Below are 7018 nucleotides of genomic sequence, written 5' to 3'. Positions count from 1 at the left end.
ATTAATATGTATAATAAATTAATAATTAATATATATTGATATTCAAAAATAATCTTTTTTTAATATTAAAATAATATATATTAATATAAAAAAATTAATTGTAAAATATAAAAAAATTGTTAACAAAAATTTTAGTAAAATTATAATTTAATAATTAAAAAATTATTAAAAAGTATCTTAAAAAAATAATTTAATTATTAAATTTTTTTAAAAATATTTTGAAAAAAATACAATTTAATCAATAAAAAAAATTTATTAAAGAATATTTTAGTAAGCAAAATTAAGGGCAAAAAACCCAAATAAACCAAGGAGCATTCGAAATTACCTAAATCCGCCAAATCAAAAATCTTCACCTGTATCCACCAGGACCAATTATTATGTAATTCGAATCAATAAGATTCGAATTATGATCACAAGTAATTCGAATTGACTTCATTCGTATTATGTGCATGCAACGAGTTAAAGTAATTTGAATCAATATGATTCGAATTATTATGAAGGTAACAACATAACGTAATTCGAAACAACTTGTGTCGAACTATATATGAAGAATTCGAGTCTTATTAATTCGAATTACTAGGTTAGTTTGTGTTTCAACATAATTCGAAAGAAATTGTTTCGAATTATAAGTAAGGAATTCGAGTTTAGTTAGTTCGAATTACTAGGATAGGTTGTGATAATTCGAAACAAATTGTTTCGAATTATATATATATAGCACGAACCATGGCTATATATATATGCTGTGAACTCATGATGCTGTGAACAAAGTGGGGAGATGGCTAGTGAGGAGAGTTTCCTAGTGTTGGTACATTATAGAGGGTCGATTAAGAGAAAAACTCGATCCGGCGTGAAGTTCACTGATAAGGATCCACTATGTATTATCGTGACGCCAACAACCACCTACGATGCTCTTGTTAGCTGTGTGCTGGATAAGCTTGGTCTCGAAGGAGTTAAAAGGGTCAAGAAGTTTTTCTACCGCATTCCAACAGCGGTGCTCCATGACACCGTGAAGTTTGATTGTTCCACAATCGGCAGTAACGAGGACTTGCAGGTTATGTTTCTTTGTCGTAGGCAGTTTCCCGAGGTAAGGACACCAGAGTTGTTGGCTAAGTTGGTTGATGTGGTATCTAGCTCAGGTGGTTCAAACCGGAATGCGAATACTATAGCCGCGGTTGCCGGGTCGAGCTCGAGACCTGCTGTTGCTTCGTCCTCTGCTCCTGTGTATGAGCCACCGATGCAGCCTGTTGCGTCCCCTTCGTTTGCCGTCGATCTGGGCGGGAATGTTGGAGATGAGGTTCGGCATGGGGAACATATTCCCACCGAGGTACATTGTCCCACACCGGCTGGTGTTGGTGATGGTTTGTTTGATGATCCAGATGACGATGACCTGGAGCCGGATTTGATCGCTGATGAAAGCGGCGATGATGTTGGAACTACTGTTCCGAGAAGGGCTACAGGTGGATCTAGTTCTGGCACACAGCAGTATCCACCCCATTTTTCCTCGTTGGACCTGGATGCCATGCGGCAGGACGAAAATGCTCTGCTGCCCTCAGGATTTGGCGCTAGAGATACCGAGGGGTCTGCCGGTGTGAACGAGTTTCAGGTTGGCCAACAATTTCAGGATAAAGATGAGGCGCTGTTCAATGTGAAGACGTACAGTATCCGCCGAGGGGTCCAGTACAAGGTCGTTGAGTCTGACTATCGGAGGTATGTGGGAAAGTGTTCTGAGTTTGGGAATGGGTGCACATGGCTCATTCGGATGAGTCTCCGACAGCGGAAGGGTATCTGGGAAGTGAAGCGATACAACGGTCCACATACATGTCTCGCCAGCTCCATCTCCAGCGACCATAGGAGTCTGGACTACCATGTGATATCCACCTTCATTATGCCGATGGTTAGGGCTGATGCAGCTGTGAACATCAAGGTGCTTCAAAATACCACGGCCGCACAATTTGGGTTCAGGCCAACGTACAGGAGGGTATGGATGGCGAAGCAGAAGGCCGTTGCCGTCATATATGGGGACTGGGACGAGTCGTACAACGAGCTCCCTAGGTGGGTTTTAGGAGTTCAGCTGACGATGCCTGACACTGTAGCCGTCCTTAGGACTTGCCCTGTTCGAGTTGGGGGACAGGTTGACGAGTCTCAGGTTTATTTTCATAGGCTGTTCTGGACTTTCCCCCCTTGTATCCAGGCATTCCGTCATTGCAAGCCTCTGGTGAGTATTGATGGGACCCATCTATATGGGAAGTATGGGGGAACACTGCTAGTCGCCATTGCACAGGACGGAAACTCGAACATCCTCCCCGTGGCATTTGCACTAGTCGAGGGTGAGAATGCTGAGTCATGGTCTTTCTTTCTTTCCCACCTCCGTGAGCACGTGACACCTCAGCCGGGTCTGTTAGTTATTTCAGATAGGCATAATGGCATCAAGGCAGCACTCGAGGCTCCGGATGGGGGATGGCTACCCCCAGCTGCGTACCGGGCGTTCTGCATTCGACACGTTGCATCGAACTTTGCATTGACGTTCAAGGGAAAAGATGCCCGGAGGCTTCTTGTTAACGCCGCATATGCGAAGACTGAAGTGGAGTTCGACTACTGGTTTGACATTATGCGCTCTGAGAATCCGGCAATGTGTGACTGGGCGAACCGAATCGAGTATTCGTTGTGGACACAGTACTGTGATGCGGGTCGGAGATTCGGGCACATGACGACCAATATTTTTGAATGTGTCAACTCAATCCTGAAGGGGGTAAGAAACCTCCCTGTTTGCTCGCTGGTGAAGGCCACATACGGAAGGCTAGCTGAGCTATTTGTCCGTAAGGGAAGGGAGGCCGAGGCTCAGATGGGTACTGGACAACAATTCAGTCAATACCTAGTAAAGTGTATCAAGGCCAACCTGAAGACAGCCAGGTGCTTCACGGTGACTGTTTACGACAGGGATAACTCGGAATACACCGTTGCTGAGACGACTCCGACAGGTTCATTCTCCCTTGGTACGTACAGGGTCTCATTAGGGTCTAAGACTTGTGATTGTGGATACTTCCAAGCACTTCATTTTCCCTGTCCACACGCACTGGCATGTTGTGCTTATTCACGACTTACATGGCAGCCCTACGTCCACGAGGTCTATCGCCTGAGTTCCGTTTTCGGTGTCTATCAGATGGGATTTACACCTCCCATTCCAGAGGATTTCTGGCCACCTTATGCAGGGCCAACCATTATACCGGATCCGAATATGAGGCGTGCGCGGGAGGGTCGTCCTAGATCCACAAGAATCCGCACCAACACGGATGAAGCAGATCCGAACCAGCCAAAGAGATGTGGCCTCTGCAGGCAGCCAGGTCACACCAGGCATAGTTGTCCACAAGGCGCTGGCCCCAGCGGGACTGCTGGAAATCAATAGGAGATTTCTTAATCTATTAGCACTTGTCTTCTACGTAAGTTAGCAACCATTGTGCTCCTTTGTACTAAGTTGTTTCCTATTAGTAATGAAACTTGTTATTCGTACCAAATATTTCTGCTGAATATGTTTTAAATGATTGAAATTAGTTTCTAAAACAAACAACATTACCGCGAGGGATGAATCATAATGAATAACATAACATGAAACTATATATCATAACAGAAAAGTGGAATACATCATAGTAAATGACATAACAAAACAACAAAGTACAAACCATAACATCAAATAACATAACTACAACGTACATACCATAACAATGATAACCAACCAATAAGGTAGACAATATAAATATAACAACATGACATACACCACTATCCATAAATCATCTAAATAGGTGCGATCCAGTGCCGCAACAGCGTGGCACCCGTGTCCGGAAACTCCTCCGTATAAGTGGCTCCTCATCCTCAATAGACTCGTCGCTGTCATCCGGAACTGGCTGTCTCGGGGTCACACGCGCAGCATGCACGGGTCTGGATGATGACGGGCCGGCAACTGAATGTGACCCAATAGTCTGGGCCGATGCTGGGGTCCCACCCATGGCAAAAGGATGCGGGGGAGCTACCGTGGCAGGCTCGTTCAGATCTACATCCAGGGGTGCCTGTGTCCCTGTCGTCTGAACCCGTCCGGCTGCAGCCTCATCCTCCTGCATGATGGTCCGGATATCATCAAGGAAATGCGGTCCACCAAACTCGGCCACAATGCCATCACTAGCAAGCAAGTCTCCAAACATCGAGCTCGGACTCACCCATGGAGTACTCTCCTGGAGGGTATGATCATCACCGGGAACACCTACGAAGTAATCTCCAAGACCTCCACCACCAAGCCCAGCATCAGTGTGAGTCGTCGGATCTCCCATACCAGATCCACGCGACCCACCCTCATGCCCGCCCCGATGGGCCCTATCAACCCCCGCAACATCACCTCCCATAGGCATCTGGGCACCCTCTCTAGCAGCACCCACTCTCCTCCTGCCTCCACGACCACGAACTCTCCCGCCACCCCTAACTGGGGGTTCGACGTCATCCATAGCAAGATCCGCCCCGATCCACTCCCGCTGGCTACAACGTGTCCCAACTCGAGCTCTCCGCTCAATACGACGTCTGTCGGGAACGTCCTCGACCCGGTCCATATCTGGAAGTCGACCTGCACCCCTCTGCATAGCCTCATCTGGAATAGGAATACCTCTCGGATCCCCCAATAACATCTCCGGCGACAGAAACCTCTTTCCGTGCTGATACCACCATGTCAAGAAATCGTGTGACGGACCGGGGTCGGGGACGATGTCAAACTGTAGAATGTGCTCCGCACGCTCCTGCCAGTGAACATGCCAGTCAGCGTACTGTGCCGGGAACCAACGGTCACCTCCTCTCCCATCCTTCGACATCAAGAAGTCGATGTTCAAGGCGGGAGACGGTATGGGCTGAACGCCGCCGAACTGAGGTAAAACTCTATCAACCTGATGCCACTCCACAACCGCAAAGTAAATCAGGGACGTTCTGCACCGCCATAACATCGTATGCCGAGGCTCCAAGACCTCCGGATGTACAACCTGGATGACGTCTAGTGCGCTATAGGGCATCCATATGAACTGGAAAAATAAAAATTAAAAGGGTTGTTACAATATAAACTGAAACAATGACTTGAAATACACATGTTCTGCGTACTTACCTGCCGAGGCTGTAACAAGTCGATCTTCAGGCGAGCCATCTGTACCCGAGGTCCCTTGTTGCTAATCCCAGGATTGTAACCAGACCATCTGCGTACGAGAAACATTAAAATTGGTTTCATAATCGAAAATAAATACGAGAAGAATATATAATACAAAACAATAACGGTACCTCGAGGCAAGGGGCCAGCTAATCTCATCATACCCAGATGGTCTAAGAGTGGGAAACCTCCAGAATATCCAAGACTGTAGTAACTGTAAAGGGCCAGCTAACTTCACCACATGTCTGTTGGCGACTCGGCACATGCACCTGTACAACCATGCAAGTGCCGCCGACCCCCAACTGTAGCGACCCATCTCCTCAAGCCGAGCAACATAAGGTAGCCATCTGATGTGTATACGATTGCCGGACTTGTCGGCAAAGAGCTGCGTGCCCAATAACATCATGATATAGGCCCGGACAAAGCGCCTAACTGTCTCCTCATCAGCCCCGTCTGGACACTCTGCAAATGTCTCCTGAAACCAGGTGCAGTTGACTGCGAATTTCTGCACCTGGTTCTCGGGAGGTAAAACACCGAGCAACTCATGGAACCACTGCCAAGCAGGTCTCCCACCCTCAATGTAAAGGTGGAAGTCTGTCAGGCAACCACTAACGTAATCTCCGTCCACTGGCAACCCCAGCTGGTATGCGACGTCCTGAAGAGTGATGGTGCACTCTCCGAACGGCATGTGGAAGGTGTGCGTCTCAGGCCGCCACCTCTCGACGAATGCGCTGACTAGGGGCTCGTCTAGTCGGAACCATCTGTCATTCAGTCTCGCAAGATGGTACAATCCGGCCATCTACAGGTACGGAACGTACCTCTCATCAAGACGCATCCCCTGCTGCCGCCTAACGCTGGATATGCAACGACGAGGCTGGCCAGTACATAAACCGCATAATTAGAACAGATGCACAACCCACTAACATATACAATATGTTTCATAAGGAACCAGAAAATAAATCGTCATGTGTAAAAGATAAACGAAACAAACGACCAACATTTTATACAGAAACCGCTCACTCAAACCTAGTGCAAATACCATTAACAAAAACAGATGCATGATCACATTTATCATAAACCACTACCGTTAACCACTAAACCGCTAAACCGCTTAGTTAAACCGCTAACACTAAAATAAACCGCTATAAAAAACCATTAACAAAACCCACTACCATACACCACCAACTCAGACCACCCCCTAAACCGCTAACCATCACTAAAACCACTATCCAAAACAATTAGCACAAACCGCTTAAAAAAACCAATTTCAAATACCACTAACAAAAACCATTGGCCTAAACCGCTTGCTTAAACCGCTAACACTAAAATAAACCGCTATAACAAGACCATTAACAAAACCCACTACCATACACCACCAACTCAAACCACCCCCCTAAACCGCTAACCATCACTAAAACCACTATCCAAATCAAAGACCACAAACCGCTTAAAAAAACCAATTTCAAATACCACTAACAAAAACCAATGGCCTAAACCGCTTGCTTAAACCGCTAACACTAGCCTGCACCACTCTCCTAAACCACTATCCTAAACCACTAACAGTAACATAAACCATTATCAAAAACCATTAACAAAAACCGTTATCATAAAACGCTTTCATAAACCACTAACCTCGTCGTTGATGACACCGGCGATATGCGCAACTCCATCCAAACGATAAAGCCTTCCCGGATCGTCCCCCATCGACAAAAAAAGGCGATCTCCTCTTACTCGTACGAAAGGTTGGTCGTTTTCTCTGGGATTTGGTGGGGTTAGAGAAAGACAAACTGATTCGAATGAACTTGGTTCGAACTCCTTTTATAGCCGAAACAGTTGTAATTCGAATCA

The 7018-nt window shown here is 46.4% G+C and overlaps 1 pseudogene; it reads left to right on the top strand.

Moving 5' to 3' along the window:
• The first annotated feature begins 775 nt into the window (after positions 1 to 775).
• Positions 776 to 6793, top strand: LOC148544124 (uncharacterized; annotated as a pseudogene).
• The last annotated feature ends 225 nt before the right edge of the window (positions 6794 to 7018 follow it).

The sequence above is a fragment of the Arachis ipaensis genome, chromosome B9 (genome assembly GCF_059453495.1).
Source record: "Arachis ipaensis isolate K30076 ecotype BB chromosome B9, ASM5945349v1, whole genome shotgun sequence".
In the NCBI taxonomy this organism is placed as follows: Eukaryota; Viridiplantae; Streptophyta; class Magnoliopsida; order Fabales; family Fabaceae; genus Arachis; species Arachis ipaensis.
This window is presented reverse-complemented; position numbering and strand designations above follow the sequence as displayed.